The sequence below is a fragment of the Cervus elaphus genome, chromosome 14 (assembly GCF_910594005.1).
Source record: "Cervus elaphus chromosome 14, mCerEla1.1, whole genome shotgun sequence".
Classification (NCBI taxonomy): domain Eukaryota; kingdom Metazoa; phylum Chordata; class Mammalia; order Artiodactyla; family Cervidae; genus Cervus; species Cervus elaphus.
Window position 1 is genome coordinate 19968112 of NC_057828.1, and position 12061 is coordinate 19980172.

A 12061-nucleotide genomic window follows, 5' to 3' on the forward strand; every position below is an offset into this window, starting at 1 on the left:
AAGCTACTTAACACTTCATTTTTCTTTTTAGTAAATCCTCAGAGATATTCTGTTTAGTAATGGTCCTTTAGTTTTGCCCACATATATGTGCGCCTTCTTGTTTTTCATTCTTTTGTCTATTTACTTCAATCTCAGAACAGTTTTCTTCTGCCTCCAGAATTAATTTTCTTATATTCTTCAGTGTATGTAGATTCTGATGAATCTTTTGTCTTTTATATTTTAAATTTGCTTTTGTAATTATAAGATACTTTTAGCTAGCTGTAAAATTCAATGGTTACATTTTTGAATTTTTATTCTTTAAAGATCCAATGTATTATGGTCCCAATCATTTCTTCAAGTAAACGTAGTGGATTGAACATTGTCTCCTGAAAGTTCATATTCACCTAGAATCTTAAAATGTCACTTCATTTGGAAATAGAGTCTTATAGGTACAACTGATTGAGGATCTCAAGATGAAATTATCCTGGATTCAAGAATGATCCTAAATATGATCTATTCACATAGGAGGAATGGACAGAGACACAGGGAAAATGCAGCCATGTCAAGATGGTGGCAGATACAGGAGTTATGCTGACATAAGCCAAAGATGGGAATAATAAAGGACAGAAATCATATGGACCTAACAGAGGCAGAAAATATTAAGAAGAGGTGGCAAGAATACACAGAACTATACAAAAAAAGATCTACATGACCCAGATAGCCATAATGGTCTGATCACTCACTTAGAGCCAGACATCCTGGAATGTGAATTCAAGTGGGCCTTAGGAAGCATCACTATGAACAAAGCTAGTGGAGGTGATGGAATTCCAGTTGAGCTATTTCAAATCCTAAAAGATGATGCTGGGAAAGTGCTGCACTCAGTATACCAGCAAATTTGGAAAACTCAGCAGTGGCCACAGGACTGGAAAAAGTCAGTTTTCATTCCAGTCCCAAAGAAAGACATTGCCAAAGAATGCTCAAACTATTGCTCAATTACACTCACCTCATATGCTAGCAAAGTAATGCTCAAAATTCTCCAAGCCAGGTTTCAACAGTACGTAAATCATGAACTTTCAGATGTTCAAGCTGGAATAAGAAAGGGCAGGAAAACAAGAGATCAAATTGCCAACATCTGTTAGATCAACAAAAAATCAAGAGAGTTCCAGTAAAACATCTACTTCTGCTTTATTGACTATGCCAAAGACTTTGACTGTGAGGATCACAACAAACTGTGGAATATTCTGAAAGAGATGGGAATACCAGACCACCTGACCTGCCTCCTAAGAAATCTGTATGTAGGTCAAGAAACAACAGTTAGAACCAGACGTGGAACAAAAGACTGGTTCCAAATCCAGAAAGGAGTACACCAAGGCTGTATATTGTCACCCTGCTTATTTAACTTATATGCAGAGTACATCATGTGAAATGCCAGGCTGGATAAAGCACAAGCTGGAATCAAGATTGCTGGGAGAAATATCAATAACCTCAGATATGCAGATGACACCACCCTTATGGCAGAAAGCAAAGAACTAAAGAGTATCTTGATGAAATGGAAAGAGGAGAGTGAAAATGTTGGCTTTAAGCTCAACATTCAGAAAACTAAGATCATGGCATCCGGTCCCATCACTTCATGTAAAATAGATGGGGAAACAATGGAAAGAGTGATAGAGTTTATTTTCTTGAACTCTACAATCACTGCAGATGGAGAATTGCAGCCATAAAATTGAAAGACGCTTACTCCTTGGAAGAAAAGTTATGACCAACCTAGACAGCATATTAAAAAGCAGAGACTATTATGTCAACAAAGGTCCCTCTAGTCAAAGCCATGGTTTTTCCAGTACTCATGTACAGATGTGAAAGTTGGACTATAAAGAAATCTGAGCACTGAAGAATTGATGCTTTTGAACTGTGGTATTGGAGAAGACTATTGAGAGTCCCCTGGACTGCATGGAGATCCAATCAGTCCATTCTAAAGAAAATCAGTCCTGAATATTCATTGGAAGGACTGATGCTGAAGTTGAAACTCCAATAATTTGGCTACCTGATGTGAAGAACTGACTCACTGTAAAATACCCTGATGCTGGGAGAGATTGGAGGCGGGAGGAGACAGGGACGACAGAGGATGAGATGGTTGGATGTTATCACCAACTTGACAGACATGAGTTTGAGTAAGCCCAAGGTGTTGGTGATGAACAGGGAGGCCTGGTATGCTGCTGTCCATGGGGTCACAAGGAGTCAGACATGACTGAGCAACTGAACTGAACTGAAGCCAAGAAACACTTGGAGCCACCAGAAACTGGAAGGGCAAGGAGGGATTCTCCTATGGAACATCCTGTCTGCTCCCTGACTTTGGACTGCTGCCTCATGAGTTGTAAGGGAATTGATTTCTCATACTTAAACATTCAAGTTTGCATTACTTTGTTGTAGCAATCCTAGGAAATTAATACAGGAAATCAATTAATGATCTTTTTTTTGTTTGTTTTTCTTCCATGTGAGTAATATGTCATTCTTCCTCTTCTGGCTGCTCCTAGAAATGTTTTTATTGTTTGTTTTCAAGAATATCACTGTGATGTGTTTACGTGCGATGATCTTCTGTGTTTTTTTTTTTGCTTAAACACTTGTAGAACTCCTTGAATCTGTAGACTCCTAGATGTCTGTCTACAGATTTTTAAATCTATGGTCATTAACTCTTTAAATATTTTCCAACTCCACATTGTGGCCATATCTTTTACCTTGATGAACCTCAAAATCCCTCAAACCTCTTAAAAGTGGTAATGAGGAAAAAGAGAGGACTTTGGATTGATCAGGACATAGATAACGGGGTCTGTCTTATCAGTAGGACTATCTAGTTGCTAAAATGATCCTGGATGGCCTTAAGTGGTTGGGGCTCAAAACTGGGAACTGTTAGCCATGGTCAGTTAGCTATTGCATTGTTCTTTTCTATTACATTCTATGTTTCTCTCATCTTCCCTATGCCTCATCAAATTGGCCAACCAGTATTAGTACCCAAGTGAACCATTGGAATTGACGTTTGGGATCAGAGATGCTGATCTGTCCAGGGAGAAAGTCAGCACACCAGCCTGAGCCCCCACAGGCAGCTGCTGGACATCCTGCATACTCCTGTACCTGTGGTGGGCTCCCCATTCTCCCAGAACTGCCTATAGCGTGGGGGGATCCCTGGGGCCAGGCTGGTGATTTGGGGTGCTCTGCTGCAAGAGTCACTTGGGGACCGCTATGACAGGTAAGTAAACTCAGTAATGGAGATGTCAGCTCAAGGCCTGTCTCCTAAGCGCAGTTGGGGGAGATGCCTTTGTAAAGAGCTGGCAATACCTCCGCAGCTGCCACACTGGGATTAGTTGTGCTTGGTATCATTCTAGATCCTTTCCTGAGTGATATTCAGAGTCCAAGCCTTGGGCTGAGCCAGCTAGAGTATCACTTCAAGTGACTAAAGCCAAGGAGATCTGTATCCCTGCCCTCCTCTGGACTCTGAATACAGTAGGTGTCCTATGGAACACCCAACATGTCCAAAGGTGGGTATTCAGTGGTTGAACACTGAACACCCAAAAGGTGCTTCAAACTGTGAGATGCTCATAGCTGCTTCCATCACCACATGGCGAGGAAGTAGGTGCCCAAATTACTGGAGGAAGATCGGACAGAGGGGAGGGCCCTAGGGGAGAGGACTGTGCCCTCTCATGGACTGAGGATAATTTATTCTGCTTTGCCAATAACCACGTACAAACTAATAACGACAGAGAAGACAGATGAGGGGGTCGAGAAGGATAGGCCCATTGATTATCCTTGGGAGGAGGGCCTATGTCCCCTGTCTTGTCTCGAGGCCCAGACTCTCCTTAAGGAACAGTCCAGGAGCTAAAGGAGAAGAAGCTGCCTGTCTTTATATTTAGAGTATGGCAGGGAGGTGGCAAGTGCTGTCGACACAGAAAAGCTCCCATCCCAAACCGGTGAAAGGTAATCTCTTAGAGCTCTAATCTCCTATGTCAATAAAGGAGACACAAGGTGGCACAGAGGGAAAAGAATCCACCTGCCAACGCAGGAGACACAAGAGATGCGGGTTCGATCCCTGGGTCAGAAAGATCCCCTGGAGGAGGAAATGGCAACCTGCTCTAGTATTCTTGCCTGGAAAAGTCCACAGATAGAGGAGCCTGGCGGGCTACAGTCCACGAGTTGCAAAGAGTCGGACACGACTGAAGAACTGAGCACACATAACATTTAGTAGACATTTGGGTCCTGGTGTCAACACGTTCCTCTCCTCTGTTGTTTGCCAGCCTCATTTATAGAGTCACCCTAAGTCTCCCATATTTCCCTGAGACCTGAGAGAAGAAAAGCTCTAGATGAACTAAAAAAGCTTTTCACTGTGGTTCTCCCACCAGAGCCCTGAATGCAGGACTTCCAATTATATGTGTGAGCCACCCCCAAGCTTCTTTCCTGGAGCCCCTGGATCAGATGGACAGGGAATCTAACCCATATACTTTGGTATAAGCCGCCCCCAGATTCAACCCAAAGGCACTGGCATAGAGAGGCGACTCCTGGTGGCACACTGACACTTATGACTGAAGCATTTGCAGGGGCAGAGCCGATTGCTCTGAGCACTGAGGTCTCTATTACACCCTGGGTAATGGAAAAAGCTCCCTTTAAAATTGGATCAGCAACAGAGGCCTCCTTATTAAAGTGAAAATTGCACCGACATGATTGAACTAATTTTGACTCTACTGGAGGAAATGAAATACTCACATGCTCTGCCATCGAAGTTAACTAGACAAAACTTTCAGAAATGCTTCCATCTCTTGCTCAACAGGGACTAGAAGGAGGAAGAGCCCTATTCTCAAAACAAGAAAAGTGATAATATTTCTTTACTTGGGGAGTGTGCACAGAGTATATAGGAGCTAGAAAAGGCGCAGCTGGTGATTATTACCCCGATTCAAGCAGTCCACTTTCCACACTGGCATTGACTGTGTCCAATAAGCTGATTGGCATGCAGTTATTCCTGGAAATAGAGGATGTCCTTTGAAAAACATTTTCTTGAGGTCTTATTCTTACTGACTTTAAGCCAGGGGCTAATGTGCTAACTACTGAGAACTTGGGAAAATTAGGATTGGAAAACACAAGTTCAAGCAAAGCTATTTTGAGTCAAGAGATGGGAGGGAAATTACCTACTGGCTCTTACTCTGCCCATCTTGGTGCACCATGGACTTCCTTCCTGGCTGCTAATCAACAGAAGCAAGGAAGACAAAGTATAAAACATGTAACTAGCTTAGCCAAGGTGTGTGCAAAATTTCACAACTATAATAAGTATGTGCATTCTTCCCTACCCTTCCCCCACAATACCGAATGGCAGCTTTACATAAAGTTTAGCGGAAGTGAGTTCTACAATTGCAAAGTTGACTGCCTACCATAAACAATACAGCAAAGTTAGTTCTTATGAAAGATACTAAATTCCAATTAGATAATTGGGAATTTTGCCACCCAAATTAACAAGTACTGACTTAAAAAAAACTTATTGAATCTTCCAAGGCTATTAAAAATTGGCCAGGCCTATGAAGAGCATCATTAAGAAGGGTATGGGAAATATGTGAGGGGAATTGCCTTCCAAGGTTACTTTTCTAGGGGATCCTTAAAAATAGTACACAAAACACATCACAGAAGATGGAAACAATAATGAGAATTTCTGTAGCAACGCCAACCGGAGAGTAAATGTATTAGTGTAGTCACACTGGACCCTCCCAAAAAGCCAGCCCTAGACTGCTAAAGCAACACAAATGCCTACTTTAGGAAAGTTTCCCCTAGAAGAGAGGCGGAGGAGTAAGTGTTATCCCTCTGCAAGACAGCGGTGTAACAATACACAGAAAAGAAATGAGCCAAACGTATAACACAGTTGATATCTCACCATACTTTAGAGGTCTTGGTATTAGAGAATTTCATGTTGCTAGTTATTTCCTGGCTGTGAAATGAGGAGTCTGTGTACTTGTTAACACACCTTGCTGCATGTGGGTGAGTAATACTCATAAATTGTTACAAATAGCCAGGGACATGCCCCAAAGGGCATATAATATTATTCTACTAATCAAAGAGATTAAACAAAAATATACTTCTTGTTTGATCTATTTCCCTGAACTTCTCCCATCCCATTTCCTCCAAGTGCACAGACTGGCTTGTGCCCTTGTGGGATTCTAGGTCTTAAAGATGCTTTATTCTTGCATCCAAACCGAGACATTATGAGACAATATATGACTTAGACTAATGCAACTTGGCCCTAGGGGATGGATTGTTACATTCAGCACAAGTGAGCAGATGATGGTCTTTGTATAATGCCCTCTAGGTTGCTTACTTTTATATGGGCTGAGACCCATTGGATCAAAAGCCCTCTGATATTAAACTCACGTTTTTACATATTCAGTTGTTTTGTGAATATAAACTCTGATGTTAGGAAAGATTGAAGGCAACAAGAGAAGGGGGCAGCAGAGGATGAGATGGTTAGATAATGTCATGGACTCAGTGGACATGAATTTGAGCAAACTCTGGGAGGTAGTGGAGGACAGAGGAGCCTGGCATGTGGCAGTTAATGGGGTCACAACAAGTCAGACATGACTTAGCAACCAAATAACAACAACAACAAACAAACAGAACTTGTCTGCTAAGTGTAACCTGCAAAGCTGCACCCGGTATCAACCAGCCTTAAGATAAGTGAATATTTGCTAGCTATAAAGACCCCAAGTGGCTACTGCCCTTTGGAATTCTCTGACCCAGGGAATTCTCAACCTGCTGCTGAATAACCTAATCTCCTATGTTCCATTTCAGAACAGCTGACTTCCCATTTCTCCCCACCCTGGATACAAACTTGTCCTAGTGGCATCCAAGTAAAGACTGTGCATACACTGCCATGTTTTGGTCATATCTTTCTCCTTATCCAGCCTCAAAATTCCTCAAACTCCCTGAAATTGCAAACCAGATTAGGACCAAAATTCTTTGAATTGAATAAAGCTACTCTATCTTCTAGAAGGGCTTCCCTGGTGGCTCATTGAGTCAAGAATCCGCCTACAGTGCAGGAGATACAGAAGACTCAGGTTTCATCCCTGGGTATGGAAGACCCCCTGGGCACAGGATCCCACTTCAGTATTCTTGCCTGGAGAATCCCAAGGACAGAGGGGCCTGGAGGGCTACAGTCCATTGGATCACAAAGAGTCAGATACAACTGAAGTGACTAAGCAGCATCTTCTAGAAAAGCAAAATGGAATCATTGCCTGTGGGTGTTGTAATTTCTTTTTTCATGGAGATATTAGTTTAAAAAACAAACTCATAGGGTTAGTATCTCAAATCCAGTTTACTTGGTCTTATTTGTATACAATGTATTATAGCAAACCTGTTTCATTTACAAATGAGACTCCACAAAGCTGTTATATGTTTACAATACATACATAAATATATATATATATATATATATACACACACACACATATATATATATACACATATATATATATATATGAGTGTTGGGAGATAAGTAGAAAGACATAAATTCTATTGAAATTTTCATGTGGTATTATATTTTTATAGCTCCTGGATATGAGAACTAATGTCCAATAAAGAAAGAAAGAAGTCAAGTATGTTTCAAAGAAATGAAATCTACGAGGGGGGAAAAAAAAAAGGAAGGGAGGGAGGGAGGGATGGGGAGAGAGAGAAATAAAGGGAGACAAAAGAAATGAAATTGTCATATAAGACCACATTGTGCTTGCATATTTGATAGATGAAGTGAGGAGAGACTAACTTCAGTCCTCTTTTAGGAAGTAAGTAGCTATAGATTCAGCCATACGTCTGAGACTGACTTTGTAATGAGATTTCAGGAGTGTGAACAAGAGCACATGAGTGAACACAGAGTTCTATTACAGTGTACTCGAAAATGATGAACTGTTAATTTAACAGAGTTTTGCATGGAAGTCTAGTCTTTTTCTGTAAGACTGGGTTTTTTAGAAAGAATGATTGGAAACCATTATAGAGGAAGCAAAGCTAACTCCTTCCAGATGCAAGGTTTCTATATTCCCAATCACTCTTAGTAAGGACATATGGGCACGGGTAATAGGCTTGGCTTCAGCAGGAAAAATACTAGCAGTTTCACAAGTTTATTCATTAAGGAAACAGAAACTGTGTAGAATCATCCAAGAATCATCCATAGGAGCCAAGTTTATTAAAATGTATGTGGTCATCATACGTGCTTTCATTGTAATAAAATAATGAGGAATAATCATCTTCCTAAAATCCGGCACTTCGCATTTAATTAACCAATATTAGAATATTCACTCATTCTCAGGGGATAGATTTTTGAAAGCATCTCCTACAGTTTCTTCAGCTCCTCTCTATGTGCAAAAATGATTTTGTTGACATGAAAGATAAGTAGTTAGATCCCTTTTAATAAAAGCACAAACTCATATTGCTTAGTCAGTGGCATAATTATATTCCAAAATGGGGACTTTTGAAGCAGAAAGAGTATGGCTAAGAAAACCTTCTAATAGGGAAACATTTATAGTTATATTTGATGAATTTGCACATAATAAAAAGAAGATCAGAAACTGAAAACCTTTTTTTAATGCATCAACTTTTTTCTTTTTTTTCAATAATGAAAATATGAAATTATTTTTAAAATTCTTTGCTTCTGGAAGTAAAGTACAGGAATGAAATAATGAGTCTGACATATATTAAACAAATAAAATATCATCTCTTGTGATTTTGGAAATTATAATAAAAATGATTATGATAAAGGGATAACTTATTTCACTTTATATAGCTGAAGGTGGGGGGGACCGTGTCTCACCCATAAGAATGCTGCACATCTTCCTCCCACTTTGAGGGTGAGCAGTGTAGTCTTAGAGGGGAAGAAATACACAGACCTGAAGAAATATATTACTGTACTTGAGTGTATAAATCAGAAACATACACAAAAATGTTAGAGCTGGGTCTACGAAGAGGCAAAATACTGGAATCATGTTGCAGTTTGATTTAAAATTTTAGAGAAAATAAGGGCAAAGAAGAATCTAGAAGAGTTTCAGATTCAGAATCAATACGTTAGGCAGATACTTATCAGGCGCTGGTAAAGAACTCTTACTAGAGCTTTCCAGGTGGCTCATCTGTAAAGAGTCTGCATGCAATGCAGGTGATACGATTAAAATCCCTGGGTCAGGAAGATCCCCTGGAAAAGGAAATGGTAACCCACTCCAGTATTCTTGCCCGGGAAATCCCAACAGAGGAGCCTGGCAGGCCACAGTCTGTGGGGTCACAAGAGCTGGACAGAACTTAGTGACTAAAACCAAAAACAAAGAACTCAACAACAAAAAGAACTTAACAACAAAAGAAAAATAATCCAATTAAAATAAACCCTACAATTCAACAACACAAAGGCAAACAATCCCGCCAATATATGACTGAAGGACTTGAATAGACATTTCTTCAAATACTGTATACAAATGACTAATAAGTGTACATTGCTAGTAGGATTCCAAAGTTTCAGCTGATGGAGAAAACAATTTTAGTGACTCCTCAAGACATTAAATATAGATATCATATGATCCAGCAATGTCACTCCTAGATGTGTAAACCAAATAGTTGAAAAAGAGTGAAAGTGAAGTCGCTCAATTGTGTCCGACTCTTTGTGACCCCATGGACTGTAGCCTGCCAGACTCCTCCATCCTTGGAATTCTCCAGGCAAGAATACTGGAGCGGGTTTTCATTTCCTTCTCCAGTTGAAAACTGTTACTCAAATGTATATAATTCTTAGCAACACTACTCACAATATCTGCATGGTAGAAACATCCCAAAATTTCATTGACAAATGAATGCACAAGCAGAGTGTGATATTTGCAAGCAATGGAATATAATTTAGCTATAAAGAAGTAGGAAGTACTGAGGCATGCTACAATATAGATCAATCTTGAAACCACTGTAAGTTAAAGAACCTAGTCATAAAAGGTCACCTATTGTGTGATTCCATTTATGTGAATCATTCCGTATAACTAAATCCACAGAGACAAAAACAAAGGTTGGTGGTTGCCTGAGGCTGGGGAGAGTGGGGATTAGAATAAACTATAGAGATGCAAACTGGAGAGCGTCAGAGGGATTCTTTGGAGCACCATGCTTGTTTGGAAGCTGATATTCAGAAATCCAATTTAGTCATTTTAAAAAAGGCAGTGTTAGGAATGCTACTACATCCTACATAGAGCTATGTATTGGCTATAACTTAAATATAAGGATACTGCATGCACATTATTCATTCTTTTAAACACTAATTTTGAATCACACACAAAAGCTTGTTTTATATTAGTGATACATATTAATGGAATAAAAATACAAGATATTTTAAAGGATTTTTTAAAAGTGTGAGTAGATAATATCTAAGGCAATCAGTTAATTAGTTTCCTTGTTTGTCAAGATTACCCTGTTCCCTAGCTAGACAGTCACTGAGCCGTTGCTGTATTAGACTGAGTGAATATTAATTTTACTTGCATATTTGGGGAAATGAAAACATATCCAAATACACATGCTTCTTGGCATTTTACTTTCTTTAATTTTCACTTTTTAATCCATTTCCCTCTAAGTCTTTAATCATCTTTTCAGTGAAGATTTTCCTTTTCATTCTGTTCATATGTCTGAGGAATTAACAATCCTATTCTCAGTGGTTTCATGTAATCAAAACCTCCTGATTCAAACACTATGTGCAATCCGCAGGGAGAAATTATTAAAAGGGCTTTGCAGATTTGTTTAGCACTCTGCTCAGAATATGAAAGTGCAGACTTTTAAATATCTGAGAGGAGACTGCCAGCCCATTACCCTTCTGGAAGAACTTTTGAACTAGACATTTTCCATTATTTACAGTGTGAGATACTTGGAGTCAGATTTCGGCTAGAAACACTTTTCGGTAATGGATGGCACAAAATGAGGCTAAGTGTATAGGTTTCCTATTCAGAAGCTCGTTAAATTTTTAAAGACCCAGACCAAACAACAAATTCAATCAACTGTTTCTTAAACACCCCTGGAAAGGTTCTCCAGAAGAAAGAAGTCAATGGACCCAGATCAGATTGTGCGGGCATGAGGGGAGAGGGAGGAGGTGTGAGACAGGAATTTATAGCTATTTTATTTATCCAAATGCTTTCAAGTGACAGAGTTGTATCCTGAACAGGTTTTACATACCCAAGAGAACTGTGACTGAATTTGGTCACTACACTGAAAGATTATCAGATGATTAGTAGAGACAGCAAATCCTATTCTTTCAAAACAATTGCTTATTAAGGAAAGGAAAAGATGCAGCACTAGCTCAAGGAGACCCAGGACCTAGCAGGACACTCACAAGCACAGATCTTGGAATGCAACAGACCTGGGTTGAAACCTCAACTGTGTTCCATGCCACTGATGGAATCTTGGGCAAAACAGTTAACTTCTCAGCATGAGGGGTAGTATGTGCAAAATGGGGCATTTTAATATCACTCTCAAAGTCAGATTATACTTTTGTTGTTTTTGCTGTTGTTTAGTTGGTAAATTGTGTCTGACTCTTTTGCGACCCCATGGACTATATCCCACCAGGGTCCTCTGGCATGGGATTCTCCAGGCAAGAATACTGGAGTGAGGTGCCATGCCCTCCTCCAGGGGATTTTCTGACCCAGGGATCAAACCCGCATCCTCTGTGCCTCCTGCATTGGGAGGTGGATTCTTTACTACTAAGCCAACTGGGAAGCCCTATATTATACTTTTTTGTACAGATAAATTATTATATAAAATTAGAACAAAATATGAAGCTTACGTACTTAACATTTTTAATGATTATTAATGTTATTATAATTCTTAATGGTTGTATTCGTTGTTAAAGATCTAATTTCCAGAAATGTAATTAATTGTTTTCTAGGTTTGACATGAGTCTTGAAATGATTGGCATCAACACTTTGACAAATTTTAGAAACTATCCAAACATCAGATTTTCAGGCTTGGTAGAATACAGGTGACTATTGAATAACTTGGGACTTAGGGGCACTGACCTTCCTCAAAGTAAAAGAATCAACATTTACCTTTATAGTCAGGAATCCCTACC